The sequence below is a fragment of the Pongo abelii genome, chromosome X, assembly GCF_028885655.2.
Source record: "Pongo abelii isolate AG06213 chromosome X, NHGRI_mPonAbe1-v2.0_pri, whole genome shotgun sequence".
NCBI lineage: Eukaryota > Metazoa > Chordata > Mammalia > Primates > Hominidae > Pongo > Pongo abelii.
In genome coordinates this window covers 129,218,124-129,237,886 of record NC_072008.2, presented here as the reverse complement: position 1 = coordinate 129,237,886, position 19,763 = coordinate 129,218,124, and the positions used below count along the sequence as shown (strand labels likewise).

Here is a 19,763-nt window from a genome sequence, read left to right as displayed (position 1 = left end):
TCCTGCTTTAGTATGAAAGACTTGTAATCGCTTGTACATCTTTTGGTGCTGATCGTGATGCCTTAGGGCACTGAGGAGGGATTCCTCTAGAGGACACTTGGCAATGCCTGGTGACATTTTTGATTGTCACAACTGGGAAGGGTGCTACTAGCATTTAGTGAGTAATGGCCAGGGATGTCGCTAGACATCCTACAATGCTTGGAATAGCCCACACAATAAAGAATTCTCAGGCCCAAAATGTCAGTAGTGCTAAGGTTGAGAAACCCTTCCTCAGTATCATCATTCTTACCATAATTTTTATGAATAATGCTATATTAGTACAAAGTCTAATAATAGGCTTTGTATTAATAAAAATGTACTTTGTACAGTTCACGAAGTACATTTTTATTATCTCAAAATATGTGAGTGGGCTGAATATTTTCCAACCAAATGTATTGGTTAGAAGTTAGAAGTTTTTGGCTAAATAATTGGTGTTTATTTCCTTGAAGCCAAATTCAGCAAAAACTCTGGTTAATTGAGGATTTTTATTGAGTACTAACTGTGTACAAAGTACTACAATGAGTACCCATGGAGGGAACAGGATAACATAGAGGTTAAAGATGCAACCAGAGGTGGAACCACGTTTTGTACTGGCCTGAAGCTAATGCAATTTTAGGATCTTTCTTTAAAAAAATATAAAATTATGAATGTCTTAATTTGGAACAAGGCCTTGGAAAGAAGCTATGCAAGTGAGGGACCATTAAGCTTAAGCTTTATGATAAATTTCTTTCTGGATGTAGCTATTAAAGGGTTTAGAACAAAGTGAGAAGGCCTCAAAATTGCACACATATCAAACCAGAACTATACATGAAAGATTGTAATAATAATAAGTCTACCTGTCCTTATTTGAGTGCCTAGTATATGCAGGCACGGTGCTAAGTGCTTTATATGTATTTAATCCCCAGAACAGTTTAACAGATTAAGTATCATTAGTCTCATTTTACAGATGAGGAATTTCAGTCAGAGAGAGTTTATGTAATTTTTCCAAGGCCACACAGCTAGGAAGCGGTAAAGCTGGGATTGGAATCTGGGTCCATTTGCCTCTAGAACCCATACTTTTGGCAGTACTTCACATGGTTTCTAAATATATGCTAAGTAGCAAATGCTAGTAATTGCTATAAAGTCTTGGACAAGAGGAAGAAGAGATATTTAAGGCCTGAGATGGACAGGGAAGGCTTCATGGACGAGGCAATGTTTAAGTTGACCCAGAGAAGTGGAACCATACATTTGACTATGATGCTGGCATTACAAGCCCTCAAGTCATTTCAACAAGTCATTTTAAGTAAGTGTGTGTGTGTGTGTGTTGTGTGTGTGTGTGTGAGAGAGAGAGAGAGAGAGAGAGAGAGGACAAGAGAGCATTGTTTTTGATTAATTTAAATTATGAGCCACATTTCTGACTGATTATTTATAGAGGAAATGAAAGGTTAATGAATGTCTTGAGGATGTGATTTCTCATGCTTCCATGACACAAAATGAGCCCTTAGGTATCTTCTGGGATGTATTCTTCAGTGTCCGCTTGCAAGAAACATCCTTGCCAGTGACATTTGTTAACTTTTGGTGGCAAGTTGGGACCACACATTTGTTGAATTTTTAATTAACTGACAACTCTCAACATAATAAAACCAGAGGGTTTTGAGTTCTGCTGGAAAAATGAGCAATATTCTTAAAGACATCTGGCAGAGCTTAGAGAGGAATAAGGAAGGAATCCCAAGGAAAAGGAATACGTCTTTCTCATCAGAGGCAGAGCTTAGTGTTTTTTTGTGTGTAGAGAAGGTGAGAGGGAGCAATAGAAGACATCAGTGTTGTGAAAAGAACAGTGAATGAGAACCCAGGACCCCAGTCTTGTCATTTACTAATTGTTTGTTTGTGGGCAAATTACTGAGCCTTCATTTCCTTATCTATAACCTGGCCCTGACTATATCAGAAGTGTTGCTGGGATCAAACTGGATAATGTCTCCAAAAGTGTTTGAGGCTGGGTGCGGTGGCTCACGCCTGTAATCCCAGCACTTTGGGAGGCCGAGGCAGGTGGATCACCTGAGGTTGGGAGTTTGAGACCAGCCTGAACAACATGGAGAAACTCCATCTCTACTAAAAATACAAAATTAGCCAGACGTGGTGGCAGATGCCTGTAATCCCAGCTACTCGGGAGGCTGAGGCAGGAGAATCACTTGAACCCGGGAGGCGGAGGTTGCAGTGAGCTGAGATCGTGCCATTGCACTCCAGCCTGGGCAACAAGAGCGAAACTCCATCTCAAAAAAAAAAAAAAAAAGTTTGAAATGTGCATTGTTTAAGTGTGTGATGCTATATAAATGTGGGAAGGGGTCATTCATTGAGACATTGTTTTTCAGGTTCAGAAAAACTTGGAGCTATCAAGATACTTGCTTTAATTCAGGCCCACTTTGGTCTGCTCAGAACAAATTTACTTATTTGAAGGTAGCTCTCTTATAACAACACCCTTTCAAAATTTAGCTTTAAACTGGGATAGGAAGCTTATCTAAAGATAGGAACATTAAAGTGTCACAAAGCTGATGTATTGAAGCCCATAATTAATTCCTCATCCTTGCTTTCAGTGCCTTAACTCTTACTTAACATATAGTTCTTACCAATCTTGGTTTTCCAGTTCACAGTAAACTAAAAGCTGCAAACTAGAAAGGGTGTGTGTGAAGGGAGGGACTGATATTAGAAAGAGGTACATTAGTAGCAGTGGAAGTGACAGACTGACTTAAAGGAGAAAGAAGGGATGAAAAAAGGAGACAACATCATACTACTGTACAGTATAATCATGGATGTTCCCTAAGTCATCAGGCTATGGTTTATTGTGTTCAGTAATCTCTGCTGAAAAACCCAGGGATATGCATATTTTAGGGAACGTTTCCAGAAGAAATGCTCAAAGTCCCAATACTTAAGACAGTAAATTTCAGTTATCTTGAAACCTTACTTACGTGGAGCAGCTATGGTCCTACTGATGTGAGCTACAGGAGGCCTCACCACAAAAAGTGTCATGTTTTGCTCTTGATCTTTCCCTTTTTTGAATTTTTGGTACAGGGCTTGTGGGAATAGGGTGGGATGGGAGGATTGTACTTAGTGCGATGCGTAATGGAACTAGTTAATGGGAGTGGTTCTTGTTCAGCTCATCCTAAATCTTTGTTCTTTCCATCTGTTATAGATGAACAAGGCATAAATTGTACCCTCAGTTACTTAATGACTCTGGTAACCAAAAGAATATTCAACTGTGCTTTTACAGTAATTATAATAGCTCTTTCTGAATTAGTTGCAGAACTTCAAGTATAAAAGCTGTTTTTACAGTCGACCATGAAATTTAAGGAAGAAATAGCAAGTTTCCAAATCCATGTTCTGTATTCACTTTGCTTTTGTAAGATTTGTTGGAGATGATGGATGGCTTGATATGATAGCAGATATATTAAATGTAAGAAGGGGAAATGTGTGAAATATAGATAAAATTTATTGTTTTAAGGAAATTTATTTTAATCCTCACATATAGGATCTGAAAGAAAAAATGCCACAATCCTTATTCACTGAAGCTTTAACAAACAGCAGAGTTTCATTCGCAGAAGAAAGAGCTCTTACATACTAATACACAGAGTGGTGCATATAGCATCAAATTATTTGTCAGAGAAGTTAGTGAATCATAGTCAACCCATTCTGGGGAGACTTCCTCTTACTGGCCCCCTCCCCATATCCACTCATCTGTGAAATTGGGGGTTGGGTATCACTGAGTAGTTAAAAATAATTCATAAAATATTCATTTGGTTTTCTATGTAAGAGGCCCTTTCCTTTTCAATTTAATGTTTAATCTAGACATTTTCATAATTTTAGAAATTTGAAATGAAATTGCTCCACAAGACTACTTGAGAGAGGCCCACAGATCCGTTGGGAGGCAAAAGCATCTGTTTTTCTATGCTCACATTTTAGAAAAAAATATGTGTGTGGAGAAGTGTGTATGTTTTTTTCCCCCTTAGATCCATCTGGTATGCAGATTAGGTTATTTGTAGACCTAAGTATCTCCTTGTTTGGATTTTCTACATCAGCGCCAAAAAAGGATCTATGTATAAAGATTGATCTTGCTTTGAGTACAGAACAACATGCCTTGATGCTCACCTTACTCTGTTTCTCTTTGATTTAGGCATCCTGCAAATGTCTGAGGGGCTAGGAGAGAAGTGTGGGTGTGGGGCGTTGCTGGTTTAATTCACCAAGTTTTCTTCATTTATTGTGTGAATACTTTCTCTTTAAGAAAAAGCTATTAGACCACATTCTTTATGTTCAAAGAGGGGACATTTTTCAGCCCCCTTCATTTTTTCCTCCTCTCCTAGTTAATTTTTTTTTTAAAAAAGATACTGTTGTCGTATGGCATCCTATTTACATTTGGCTATGTTGGAGGTTGAATAAGAGGTGTGCTACAGAAATCAGCCTTAAAACATGCCACACTTTACAGAAGAAATCTTCCATATGATAAAAGGCATTCATCTTCATGAATAAAAGCCCCAAGGTACTAAATTGCCTGAGTCTTCGAAAATACATACCAGAAGTCAATTCTGTTAGAATTATTTTCTAATAATCTTAATCTGCACACACATGCTCTCCTATCAGCGAATGACAATGCTTCATATTGCAGTCATCACCTGAATAAATGTGCTGGATTAGTGAGGCAAAGAGCCAATCACCCATACCAAAGTCAGGCCAATGGCAATGGGGGTGGGGGTGGTACAGATGGAGAAAGAAAGGCTGAAGCTTTTTGTAAAGAAGGAACATGGAAGTATAACCGAGGAATCTCATCAATGCTTATGCTGTCTACAGGGAAGCTTATGCAGAGAGAAGGCAATTGAATAAGGCATCAAATAAAATGCTAGGATGTGAGGATTAGAGAACAAGGATTTCACCAAAGAACATGTCTTTGGGAAGTTTCACTTCCCAGACTTTAACATTGCATTCATCATGACTCAATGGAATACATGGAAGATTTAATGCTAAACAGCAGGAGAGGCAAAGAACCAATGCAAATAAGAGGCAATAAATGGCCATGAATAAATTAAAGGAGCAACAGATTATTCTTGCTATTGGGGATAAACGGCCATTTAAATACATGTTGACCTTTGTGGGAACACTTCATTGTCTTAATCCTAAAACAGCGTTTCTCAAATTTCACTCCTTCACAAACGTCCTTAATGATTTTTGTCTTATCTGCATATCACATGACTATTATTTACTTAATTTTTTCCTTTATAGCTAGTCACTACTTAAATCTAGTCATGTCCAGAGGGATAATATCAATGACACTAATACAAGAAAATAAATACAACTGTATGAAAATAAAATGTATTCATCTAGGTGTCACTGAAAATCCTCTTGTGTACCACCAGGGATGCTGGGAAATATTGCCTTAAAGCAGTCATATCTTTAGGGGAGAGAATGTAGATCAGGTTTCCCTGTCCTGATGAAAGGTTAGTTTCCCATTTATGGTTGAAATTTTAAGAATATCTTCATCTACTTTCAAATCTTCTTGAGTATTGTAAAGGAGCAAAATGATGGACAGAGTTCGGAAGGTAGCAAATGATGCCTGGGACTGTGTAAAAAATCTGGAAACTTACAAAACCATTTCCTGAGGCAATTTACATGTATTTCCCCACACAGGATGCCTGCAGCTTTGATCAGCTAGAGTCCTTGGTCATGTGTCCAATAATAAATACTTTAAACTCCTGAATCTTTCCACCAGCCAGCATCCTGTAAAATGATGCTTTATCAAGCTATGTTGCATTTCCAAATGCTGTTCTTGGAGTACCTTATCTAGAGGACTTTTCATGGCATCCTGTTTATATTTGGAAATATTCTAGATTTTTTTGGAGGGCAGAATTGGAGTGATTTTTAACTAGTATTCAATCTAGAATATCACAGCAAAGGGAAATTAGTTTTTCTTTAACACGACCATGTTTATGACTTTTGTAGCTTCTCTGATATTAGCTATCTCCCCAAATTAGCAAGAAATTTATTTTATAGAGTAAATTTTAAATTACAGCATTCTTGATATCTTTTGTGAAATTTACTGTGAACTATTTATATATTTCTATATTCACATTCACAACAATGTTTGGTTTTAATATTGACACCCTTATTCTAAATATCAAATTGTATCTTTGTGTTCTCTATAGACTTTGCAAAATCGTTTGGGCCCAAAGCAATATAATCATGAATATCTGACAGATATACTGGAAGCACTGTATGGGTACTGAGTAGCAAGCTTGAGAGTGCCAGTGGACTCATTACTTTGGTTTTTTTTTTTTTGTTTGTTTGTTTTTTTAAGGAATGGCACCATCTGGTATATGGCTGAGTAGTTACTCAAATGTGTGTTATTTCCAGCCACAGCTACTTGAGGGTGGGTGGGATAAAACAAGACTTCCCTCATTGGCTCAAGAGTCACACCTCTCCATCTTTAGGTTTTTATTAGGATCAATAACTCGTCACACCTAAAATGATACCTTACAGTGTTTAAACTTGTAAGAGTCTTAAATTCTTTATAAATGTTATCTGAGTTGCCCTTAAAGCTGCAAACAAATGGGTATTTATTAAAGCTGATGTACTAGAAAGAGCCATGAATCTTGAAGTCGGATGGTTCTGGATTTAAATCCTGCCATTTACTTATTAGTTCCATTATTGTGTGCAAAATTTAAGCATGGCTGGTAGGGTAGTGTATTAGAGACCAAGTCCAGCCTAGAACAATGGAGCCTCTGAGTGGGGAGGGAAGAGAAACATATGGGGATGTAGAGGATGGGATGTTCTCCTTTTGAACTCCCTAGTTATGCCTCGTCCATGCATTTTCCATCTGTGCAGTGCTTCCAGCACTTGATATCCTCATCTATGGAGATTTTCTGATTGCTGAAAGAAGTGAGTGAACATGTTTATATTTTCGAATAAAAGTAAATATCTCTGAGAAACCTAATGTGTTCTTCGGGCCTTTGATTTTTCAGGATAATTGCTTACTTGGCAGGTTTCTCTTTCTACTGGGAGCCATGTCATCTAAGTGGACCTCAATTTCCAAATGGATGACAAATGATAGAGGCTTAGTTCATGGGAGGCAAACACAGAATTCTCTTAATTCACAAATGTTTGGTTTGGTCTTTCGCTCCTGCTGTTTGCATCTGGCATTATTTTCCCGACTCATCCACCTTTCCGATCACACTGACACGCTAACACAAGCACCCTAGGCAGAATTATAGACTTTCAGCGAAATACAGGGGGCTCTTGAAAGCCCATTGTTAAATATTCAGAAATTTTGTGAGCCAGTTATGAAACCATTGGTTGCTTGAAATCAGCCATGATGAGAGTACTAACACCACAAAAATCGAACAATACTACAAATCAGGGCTTTTTATTTTGCTCTCTGGGAGCCAGTTTTCCAGCATACCACTGGATTCAGAAAGAATATTGATTAAAATCTCAAGTGGATGGAAGGGCTGCATTTATTAACCACATTTCATTATTCTCTTCTTTTAATGAACAGTTTTGAATGCCTGCTCTGTGCCAATTCTAGGGCTGGACCATGGAGATACAGAGGTCACTGTAACCTGGTCCTTAGCCTGGAGGATCTCACATTCAAGTGGGAAAGAAAGCCAAGTTAACAGACAATTATAACCCAGTGGGAGAAGTGCGAGAACAGAAATATGTACAAGGTACAACTGAGGAGAGAATGATTAACTCATAATTTGCTATAGATAGAAAGTACTTTGTCTCCAATTAAAGATCTAGAGAAATTTTTCCTGTAGCTTTTATAAGTGGGAACCTGACAAACAGGTAACTTAAATAGAATGCTATTTTGAAAATGAAGAGAGATGTGTTTTAGAGGGCTATTTCTCTTGATTTCAGAAGAGCCTTGCTCTTTTACAGTGCTTACACACTAGGGGAAAGATTTTTATTGGGAGCAACTATAAGCATTTGGTGTGATGGTATCCAGGGCTGACTCCATAAGAATTGAAGTGGTGACTGAAATGATTGGTGAAAAAAGCTAAGTTACAGAGGGTATGAATGATTAGATAGTAAATAGAATGGTATCTGCTAAAGACAATGTATCCCAGCTTTGCCAGTTATAAGCTGTGTAACTTTAGGCAAGTTACCTAACCTCTCAGCCTCAGATTTCTATCTGTAAAATAAGGATTACAATAGTCGAGAGGCAGTAGAGTAGGGTAGTTAAGAGTACAGGCTAGACTGCCTGGCTTAGAATTCCTACTTTGCTGTATGACTTTGGGCAATTAACTTAAATATTCTGGGTTTCATTATCTTTATTTGTAAAATGGGTCTACCATTAGTACCTATTTCATAGAATTGCAGTGAGGAATAAATAAAATAATGTATCTATAGTTCTTAACAGAGTGCCCAATGCTTATCCTATATTAGCTTTGTTCTCCCTTCCTTACTCCTTATTTCAATGCCTCTTCCCTTCATCCCTCTCTGTAGAAATCACATCAGTCCCTCAAGGCCCAGGTCATATGCAGCCTCCTCCAAGAAGCCTTCCCTGATTTTTGTCCCCCAAGCTCAAAAGGTAGAGAAGAGGTTTCCTGCTGCTGTGGGATGGGGGCCGTGGAAAGGCATCATTACTCAGGTGCAGAGGAGTACTGGGGCCACTGGTTAGGATGGCACTGGGCTGGAGATGGAGGGAAGGAGTTGAGGTTTGTACTTGGAGTTTGGTCGTTTAAGTTGAGAGTGCAAAAAGGACAAGAGAAGCTGGGGGTAAACCGACAACAAAGTAACCCACACTGCCACCTTCCCCTGCACCATCCTCTCCCTCCCCTAGCATTGATCAAAACCATGAACTCAAACTCTACAGTAGCTATGTTTGGGAAGGAGGGGTGTGTGTGTGTGTGTGTGTGTGTGTGTGTGTGTGTGTGTGTGTGTGTGTGTTGTAAAGGGGGGCTCCCACCCAGAGACAAAGGAGCACAGGTCATAACCTAACTGGGCATGTGCAGTCATCACAGTGTTTCCAATACAGGGGAGAATAGGGGTTGGGGGTGGGCAGTGAGAGAGGTGAGAGCAATAATTTGGCAGTCAGTAAGACGCATATCTCCTCCGCATTGTAGAACATTGCCTAGGCGTCTTGGGCTGCCCTACTCTGACAGTAGCATCTAGCTCTTGGACTTATTCATGCTTCATTATAGGAGCAGGGAAGCATAACTATTCCAGGCTTTCTTACTTGACGCCACAGAGGCCTTGGAGGTAGAGATAGCACTAAGGAACATAATCGACATTCCCTTGAGGCCAAGTCTACATGGATGTCTTAGGACAGTATTTCTCAAAGTGTATACTATGTGGATCACCTGGGGAATCTAGAAAATGCAAGCACCTGCGCTCCTCTCCAGAGACGCTAATTCTCGAGTCTGGGTTAGGGCCAGGGAGCCTGCATTTTAACATCTCACCTTTGGTGATTCTGATGCACACTGAAATTTAAGAACCACCTTTCCATCTGATAATAAATGCACTTTGAAAATCTAAAAGCAGGACCCTCAATGATGGGATCCTCATCAAAGTGGATAGGAAGGGACACACTGAATCTATGAGGTGGTCCCTTAGGGATCACCCCTGGTAAGTCCTGGGTAGGCAGGGAGCAGCATGAGGACATTCACCCAGACTCCTGGGAAAGGAGCCAAAAAAAGAATTTCTGAAACATTGTTGTTTTAAACAGGGCTCTCCTGAAGGCAGACCCTGAAACAAAGATTTGAGGGCCAGTAATTTAGTTGGAAGTGATTCTATGAAGAACTAGTAGGGGAGCGAGGAAATGAGACAGGGAGAAGAAAGATGACAAAACAGTGTATTAATCAGCAAATTACCTCTGGAACCTCTGGAGGTGATGGACAATACACCCACCAAAGGGCCAGGAAGTTGGGGTCTTTGACTTTCAACTCCCATTCACCCTTAGCTTATAACTGCTTTGGGAAATATTAATTCCTCCCTAAGTCTTCTGACTTGTCTCACTCCCAGGCTGAGAGAAAGTCTTCAAGAGGAGAACAGCATGTGCCTACAATAGGATGCTTTTGGCAGGTATAGGAAAGGTTAGTGCTGAGGGGATATGGGTAGGGCACCAACAGCATCTGCTATACTGCAATCACCTTATGTCACATATATAACACTTTAAAGTTTATGTATTGCTTTGACATACAACACTGCAGTTGATAAAACAAAACTGTGAGTTGGGCAATAAAGCATAGTTATGATAAGAGTGGACTCTGGAGTCAGATCGACGAGTTCTTCCTCTTCCAAGATGAGGTGACATTTCACAAGTCGTTTTACCTCTCTGAACCTGTTTCCACATCTGTACATTAGGAGTAACTAGGACACTTACTTTTAGGGTTATTGTGAGACCTAAATGAGAAAATGCTTTTAAAATTCCTAACAGAACACCTGCAATATAAGGGGATTCAACCAATGCTGCTTCCCATTCTCCCATCCCTATCTCTACTCATCTCTTGTACTCCACAGCATACAGCCCCAGTGTGTGGCACTGGAGTAGTTCTCAGTAAATGTTTCACAGCCTGGGCAACATAGCGAGATCCTATCCGTAAAAAAAAAAAAAAAAAAAAAAAAAATTGCTGGGCATAGGAGGGAGGATCACTTGAGACTAGGAGGTCGAGGCTACAGTGAGCCATGATTGCACCACTCCAGCCTGGACAATGGAATGAGATGTTCAATCTCAATCTCTCTCTCTCTGTCTCTGTCTCTGAATGAGATGCTCAATCTCCCTCTCTCTCTCACTGTCTCTCTCTCTCTTGCTTTCTCTCTCTTTCTCTGTATATGTTATCTATATAAATATTCTGGAAGTCTTAAACAATAGTACTTCCTGAAGAAATGTCCAGATTGCCTATGAAACAGTAGAAGATGGTCTATTTAAAATAATAGAAAATCTGAAAAGTATATTGCAGAAAGTGTACTGAAGGGATGGGCACTGAACAAGTTTACATGCAGGGGATAGAACCAGGGAAGGCTTTCCACTGGAGAGAAAAGAAGGATCTTTAGACTAGGTTTTGAATGACGAGGGGAACTGTTGCTGGTAGGGAGAAGAGAGGATCCCAGGTGGAAAGATGCCCTGGATAAAAACCTGGTGGTGGGACGTAACAAGACAAACATTAGCTAAAATGTATTGAGCTTTTGTTATGTACAAGGCATGGTGTTAAACGAAATTAAACGATTGTTTCACACACTTCATCTCATTGAAGCTTCACCACAATCCTTTAAGGTAGGCATTGTTATTGATTTTATATTCCAGGTAAGGAAATTGAGGCACAGAGAAGTTGGATAATTTGTCTCATGCCTCACAGGCTGAAAATGATAGAGCTTGAAGTCAAAATCTGATTTATCTGACTCAAGAACCCGGGAACTAAATGTTGGAAGCTGTAATAGTAATTATTGATGATAACAACTGTCACTACTATTGTGGGATGGTCAGCTCCCACCACGAATTCAATTAAAAAAAGACTGAGTACCTACCATTATGATGTATTATTACCTAAGTGGGGAACAGTTGTGGCCTGAAACTTTGGAAATTCTCCTTTGTTGCTGGGCATCCAGGGAATTCCCTTTGGTTTCCTCTAATTATTTTGCAAAGCTTTGTGCTTGGTTCATATGATCATGGCTCCAATCTTCGATTCCCTATCAGCATATGACATGGGTTGTCATTGTTTAATCACAAGCTGCACTTGTGATGAATGTTGGATAATCAGAACAAAAGCACAGGAAAAATAATTAGAGGTAACCAAAGCGAAGTGGCTCACAGCCTTCAACAAGAGACTGTGAAGGTTTCTAGGACTCAGTCCCTAAAGCTCTGACAATGTATTTTGATCCTTGTCTGAATGCAAATGAATGAGTCCATCAAATCATAGGCAGCTTGTCATAGTGCAGGTTATTTAGCTAGTTAATTAAAAGTCTGAGTGAGCTGGTACCTCTCTGCACTGGGTTCTGAAGATAACCAAACCTGTGTTCTGACCAGGCAAGTTAATTTAAAATAAGTGACCTCAATTGGGTAATGGCTGCAAGTTCAAATTCAAGAATTGCTATAATTAGTCCCAGATGGATCTTAATTGTTCTTTCAGGAAATAGAGTGCGGATGGGGGAAAGAGAAATGCCCAAGCCCAAAGTAAAGGTTATTAGCTATACCTTTCAAAAGCAGGGGGCGCTGATTGGGGCAGGCATAGTTAATGTTGTGTAACAAGAGTTTCATTGCTGTCTTTCCAAATGCATCCCTTTACATGTGGTACATAAAATAGGTCTAGGTCTTTAGGAAATAAGCATTAAATTTAGTGCTTTTAACCATATGGTCTTAGGCAAGTTATTTAACCTTCTTATGTCTGTTTCTCATCTATGTAATGAAAAAAAAAAAAAAACCCCACTCTTAGTCCTATCTACTTCAGAGGATGAAGAAGCTACTTCAGGAAAAATCTTTGAAAAATATGGAAAGCTCTACAAGGCAGTGTTTACTCTTGCTTTAGTTCAGGAAAGTTTCCTAATAAAACGTTTTTGTTTTTAAAGTATAAGCCTGCTTTAGGTGTGGCCTCTTATTTTTTCTTTAGACTCTGTGATAAACCAGGTACCTTCTGAGCTACACCTCTCAGAAGGTGAAAGGATTATAGTGGGCAATATGTTTAGCACAATACCTGTATGGTGGTACATGATATTCTAATTTCTTAGATGCACCCACAGAACTGAACGCGATTTTGGCTTTGTAAGCTTTTGGAGGAAATCAGAGAGCACACAAATTTAGCATTGTTTGTTATGAAATCAGATCCTTCTCCATTTGTGTTAATATAGATCTTTTACTTGAAATGACGTGCTGGCACAGCACTGTGGTACTGCGAGGTTAGTGTAAGCCATGGTGAGAGAAGGATGGGTTTAGCCTCACTCATTTTTTTTAATGAATGCTTGGGTTTCCTTTCAGTGTTCTGATACATTCTAATTGTCCGTATCTTTCCAAGCCCTGAAGCCAAAAGTAATAAGAATTTGTACAATGGTAAAAATGAAATAAGTTACAAAAAATCATAATGCAATGTGGAGCCTTGGAAGACCAAGAATTTGACCATCTGGGGATACACAAAATGACTACATTTGAAATTGCTTTTTTGTTTCCCCTTAATTCCACCTTTTAAAGGAAATTGTATTCTGATGCCCATCTGAGTTCCCTGTAATGGAATATAAGCATTGAAAACAGACATTTACAACCTGTGCCCACTGACAGTAATAACAACTGTTTATCCATCAACCCTAACTAAAACTCATTAAAGGAGCTTGCTTTTAAATCAGAGTCTGCATTCTATCTTGTTAGATGAGCCAAGCAAATAATGGAGTTGTATTTCCCAGAATTGCATTGCTATCTAAGGGCTGTGCCCTTTGCTGAAAAGAGCTTGAGGTCATAATGAACAAATAAACAAACAAAAAGCTCTGGCTCCCTGTTATTTTTCATCTCTGGGAAACACCCATCCGTGGCAGGGAGCAGCAGAGAACACAGCTTTGCTAGGGTTTTGCAAAGGTTTAAGTCGTCATAGGGTGAATAGTCATTTCTACAAGTCTCCCTAGAGAGCTCCTGCTATGTGTGTACCATGAGTAAAATCCACAAAATGGAAAGCATATAGGACTGAGAGTTAGTCTCCAAATGATAAACATCAGGACTTTTTTCCTAAAACAAGTCAAGAAGCATATTTATTTAATTCAACAAATATTTATTTAGTACTTACTAAGCTCCAAGCTGTTTTAGATGCAAGGAATATAACAGTTAACAAAACACAAAACACCCTGCCCTCATGAAGCCTTATATTCTGGTTCAGTTGTCTAGTGCACTTTCCCCTGTGAATTCCTATATAATCTCTACTTCTCATCTTTCCCTCAGTCTACTAACTATTTACCCAACTTAGGACACATGTCTTACCATCCCAATTAAACGATATGTCTTTGAGGGCAGGGCTCCAGTTTCATACTTCTTAGAGTGCACATCATCCAGTACAGTTGCCTGTATGCAGATATACAATTAATGTTTGTGGATAATGAGAAAGGAAAGGACTCCAAAAACTGGGAAGAAGGATGGGAAGTAATATTAACTTTAAATTTTATCTTTCTGATATAGTATGCTTTCAAGTGAATAGACTATCTTAATCTAAATGCTAATTACAGGCAGTTGGGTGGGATGTGAAATGGGGGTAAGAAGGCAGGTGGCCTATTCAGGTGAACCCATATATAGATGCTTATTTGGTCCATGTAATGGCATAGTCTTGGGTGGTGTGGCACCAAGACTGTGAGCACTGGAGTAAAATCTGTGTTTAAATCCTTGCTCTTTCACTCACTAGTTGTGTGGCCATTATGTATGTCAGTCTCTCTCAGCACCCCAGTTTCTTCACTGTAAAATGAAGGGAGGTAGTTTAATGCCTAAGCAGAATCGTCTCATTTCAGATACCATGTTAGTGTACTGGCAGATGGAAAATGTCTGTTTCTTGAGGATCCAAAGGTCATGATGAAAGGTCAAGTTGTGTTCTGGCCAGTATAACCCATATTCTTATTAATGTCAGGTTTTACTGTTCTGTCTTATGACATCTGAGTCAGTTTCAATTTTTGAATCAGCACTGCTTACTAGCGTTCATGCTGACACATAAGTGGGGATTGTCATACTTATGCAATTATACATTTCCATCCCTTTCCAAACCAGATGATCTTCAATGGGTCCTTGGAAACTTAGTTCAACTAATCCTGAGGAGAAAGGTCTGCCTGATCTGAGTCAGGCTGAGTTAGGATGTTTCTTCTGCATTTCCATTAAGATCTGTGTTCCCCTCTGCCGCTGCACTTATCACACTAGACTATCATCATCTGTTTACTTGGCTGCTTCCCTATAAACTATGAGTTTCTTGAGGGCTGGAACTATGTCTTATTGGTTTTTCACTTTTTCTTTACTAGTCCTTATCCAGGACTACAGAGATAGGCAGTGTGATTAGTCATGATGTCTTGCTTTTTATGGAGAGCTTGAAATTGTTTCCTTATATTTCAGAGGATCTACTGGAAAGGATTGTGCATAATAGCCTTCTGTTTTCTTTTTCATGCGGTTGAGAAGATAAAACCACTCACTTGTTCCTTCTACTCTAAATATTATTCCTATTTATGTAGATTCTATGAAGAGGACACTTGAGTAGTGGGTCCTTTTTAGTTTCTACAAAGAACCTAGTCTGAGATGGTTCTGTTTATGCAAAAACATCTCTGTTAGATATGTTGGATTCTGTTGTAATGACATTATAAACAGAACCATTCCCATGAAACATCCTAGTCTTCTTCTGGAGTACAGTAAAGGGAAATTCCTATCTGACAACTTTTAAGCTAAGCTCTGAACAAAGCAAATAATATGGAACACATAAAAACAATTTGTAGACTGAACAGCTTTCTCCATATTTGGAGAAACCATACCATTTACTATTGGCTCATAAATCCTCCAGTAACTAGACCATTATTAACATTGCTCTTTTTCATTAAAAAATATAGTTTGATGGGGCCAGGCATGGTGGCTCACGCCTGTAATCCCAGTACTTTGGGAGGCCGAGGCAGGCGGATCACGAGGTCAGGAGTTTGAGACCAGCCTGACGAATATGGTAAAACCCCGTCTCTACTAAAAATACAAAAAATTAGCCCAGCGTGGTGGCACATGCCTGTAATCCCAGCTACTCGGGAGGCTGAGGCAGGAGAATTGCTTGAACCCGGGAGGCAGAGGTTCTAGTGAGCCAAGATCACACCACTGCACTCCAGCCTGAGCTACAGAGTGAGACTCTGTCTCAATAAATTAATAAATAAATAAAATGGAGTTTGATGGCATGAAATTGTCACGCATGCATTCTTGACATGGGTAACAAAGCATATGACCTGTAGGTCACTGAGTGCTAAGAACCATAGAAGAAAGTGGCTAGGATTTCATGTTTATTGTCTTTGTGGGGTTTAAGATTACTGGCTGTAGTTTAGCAAGCAGTGTCGTGGTGGAGGCTGCAGTTGACAGAGTCATTGGGGAAGCATACCAGTGGGAAGTTTTCTCAAGTGAAAATTGTCCTCTGATTTAGTTCCAATAATTTACACTCAATGCTTTATTTTCAACAGGTTGGGTGTGAGATATAGCCACACCCAATTCTCACAATCTGGGAAGGAAACACGGACAACATTCCTCCTCCCTGATGAAAGAAAATGCAGGGCTGGGCCTGCTGCCACCTTTTATTGATGGGGTTAATGCAGAAGAGCTAATGGCTCTGTTGGGAGATGCACTTTTCTGCCACTGCTTGCAACTCTCTGAGTGGCTTGGTGGCGGTTGCCATGGACACCAAATGGTGAAGGGGCTTCAGTCAGAGTTTGAAGGATTATGTTGTGCTTGAGTAGGTAAGACTGAAATTAAGTTAATGTGTGTAAAAATAAGGTGTTTTTTTCCCCCTTTGCACCTTTGAGAAAACAGCAACAAAGTACTCTGTCAAACAACAATTGATTTTATATTGGTCAAAGGAAGCAGGAGGAACAATTTGTTGAGTAGGAAGTTTTCAAGTTAAGCACAAGCAGTAGTTTGAAATAGGTCAAGAGGAGTGAAAAGGACCCTCAGAGCTGTTCAAAAGATAGTGATGGCAAGGTACTTAAAAGTGCCCATTAAGAAGCTTTCTACAGTACCCTCGTTGGCTACCTAGTCCATTGTTTCAGTGTCTCTAGATCCTTATCTCTTAATCCAAGACAGAGTATTACTGAGGTCACACTCTATTTTGGTTTTTCTCTTATTTACCTCGCAAATGTGTATGTCTTTTAGATAGCATAATCCCCAGGTTCTGATTTGCAAATCCGTTCACCTAGTTATCCTTTTTCTGTGTCCCCATTCTTAAGCTCAGCAGGAGCATTCTGGGCCAATGCTGAACTCTGAAAGGGATCCCATTCTTCCTTTCTCTGTCCCCGCTAATTATCCAGTTATACCTAGAGCTATGATTTCTGCTATTGAGATAATTAAAGGCATGAAAACAATTTCAGCTAAACTACTTGAGTTTGAATATACTATTCTTTTTTTATGAACAATTAATCCCACTATGGAAGGCAAGATCTTTTTGGCCTACAACATCATAATCAAAGCACTTGCCACTCTCTTGGTGGTATTCACAAATCTAAACCTTTACGGTGATCATAGTGAAATAACATTATACTGTCAAAGACAAACAGGAAGGCTTCTAATGTCCTGGGAGCATGTCCTAGCCACTTTCACAGGTGGCATGAAGGTTCTTCACTGAACTCTTCTCTGACTCCACCAGATCAGTTTCCCTCTCTTGAAACTTACCTCAGATGATAGAAAGAGCTTTTAAATGCCTTTTGAGTCTCAAGCTCAGTGACCACATATTCCTTTCCTTATTCATTTTCTCCCCCTTAAGAAATGAGGTGCAGTGATTCTAATTATAATACCTTGTATTTGTAGACTTGCCCTCTCTGAGGATCTTAGAATACCTTAGAGAAATTGCCTGATTCATCCTAATGTCATCCCAGTAAGGCAAGAAAGGATTTTTATAGTTTATGGCTGAAGTTCCTGAGATGATGAAAGGTGAGGTGGCTGTGCAAGGTCACACAATGATCTTGAAATAGATAGAACTCAGCCAGATTGCTAGTTGTTGGCTTAATACTGAATTCCTTTAGGAAATATTTGATCAGTTGCTATTCTTTTTTAGAGTAGGGTGGTGGTGGTTTGTATTTGGGAGGCTACATATAATATATATTTCTAAATATATGTATGTAATAGTGGTATCTGGCTATGAATCTCTTCCACTTTGGCTCCAGCCCTAGTGATGTAACACTAATTGTCACCAATCTCCTCAAGCCCCCACCAGGGCACATTGAATGGTGCCCCTCACTTGTCAGTTTGTCATAACCTTTGAGCAGAGATAGTTTGACCTTGCCAAATCTGGACTGAAGTAAAGCTGTCCCTGAAAGGATGAGCTTAATTTGACTGGACGGGCCAGGTGGTGGCTTGGTAACGATGACATCAAACTAGTCCATGGCTGATTCCCACATTTGGTCTCATCAAAGTCCAGAACTTTGCACGGATCAATTAATGTCCTGTGCCCTTCCATGTTAGTGCAGTGAAGAACTTGAGTCTGCACATTTTATTTTACTTTTTGTTATTGCTCTATTTACATGCTTGATGCCTCTCAGTAGAGGAGCTCAAGAGTGTAAATTATTTTAAACATAAGGGTCCTGTGGCAATGTGAACTTGAACAATAACTAGCTTTTGTGTTGCTTTGGTAAACTATGGTTCTTGCAGCCCTCACAAAACTGTTTGTTACAGCGTCTGTTAGAATCTAGAACAAGACTCCTGTAATCATGCAGCTGTGTGACGAACACTTTAATTGCTACATTTTTGTTGCTCTTAATCTGGGAAAATTTCCTAATAAAGCTGGATGATGATTTTAAAAATTTCATTAATGTTTACAAGCTGGTATTTCTAACTCATAGGACTTAATCTCTCAGTGTCTGCAAAGGCTTAACTGAGTGTTCACAGTGTAAGTCATACAAAGTAAGAGGTATTAGGGTTCTTTCTTCCTCTGCCCACTAAAAACATATTCACTGCCTATGGAGGGATGAAATAGCTATAAATGGCTAGTGTTTCCTTTCCTTTTTTTTAAAGTATGAATTGGAGATCTCACTTGACTTAAGTGATGGGATTAACTCAAAATAAAGAGGATATTTGCATCAGTTTTATTGTTCTATTTGAATTGGTCCATATTTTTATAATTTTGGAATAAGATACCAGCATTAATGCTAAAATGCGGTGTTAAAGGGTGGAAGAAAAGGTGTTGATTTAATACATCTGTATTGCAGTCTACTATATGTTGGATCTGAGCAGTAGGATAACAGTGAATATAGATATAATGAGGAACTTATGATAGGCTTATGATAAACAAATCTCAGTTAATCAGAATCCAATTACCAGAAGCCCTTAATTAATAGGGATTTTCCCTAGGTATTTCCTAGAAGGGCTGAGGCCATATTTATTTATATATACATATGTGGCACAGCTTTGATCAACCAGAAACTCTTTTTAATGCAGACATTTGTTGTTCCGTGTTCTAAGGATAGAGGTAAATGATAAACTTCCAGGCTGTGCCCTGGCCTTAAGATACATTATCTCAATCTTCCCATCATCTCTGTCTCCAAGTCTCAGCAAAGCTCACTGATGTTGAGGTGTGTAAGAGTGTCAGTCAGCTAAGAAATCAATGATGGTCACCAGCCTGGAAATGTGAGAAAGCAGGAAAGTTGATTCACACATTTTTAGATATTTACTATATTCTGACTTCTAGAATTATTGCATTGACATATCGCCCTACTAGATTGCAAGCTTCTTCAGCAGGGAAGACATGTCCTTTTCTCCTCACCCTAGCGTTGAGTGTGGCAAAATGGGTTGGGAATCAATCAATATTTCTTGAACTAGATTTCCTACCTTGTTTTTCACAGCTGTGGGAACCATAGCCTGATGGAACTGGAAAAGACCATCATATTCCACAGATTTATTTTACAGTTCAGGAAATGGAGATGTAGAGAGATTGATTTCTTGAACTCATACAGCTTGGGGCTAGAATCCAGTTCTCCTGCCTCAAGCCTTCTGTACTCTGCTTTACAAAACCCCAAGGTGTCTTCAGCCATCCCAATGACTCTCAAAAAGTTCCCTAATGAAAATTAATTTGAATTTGTGTTTATTTTAAAAA

At 39.2% G+C, this 19,763-nt stretch overlaps 1 protein-coding gene across 7 annotated transcripts in view; it reads right to left on the bottom strand.

The window, feature by feature from the left end:
• Nucleotides 1-19,763, bottom strand: part of GRIA3 (glutamate ionotropic receptor AMPA type subunit 3) — a 308,174-nt gene that overhangs the window by 134,584 nt on the left and 153,827 nt on the right. The window lies entirely within an intron of this gene.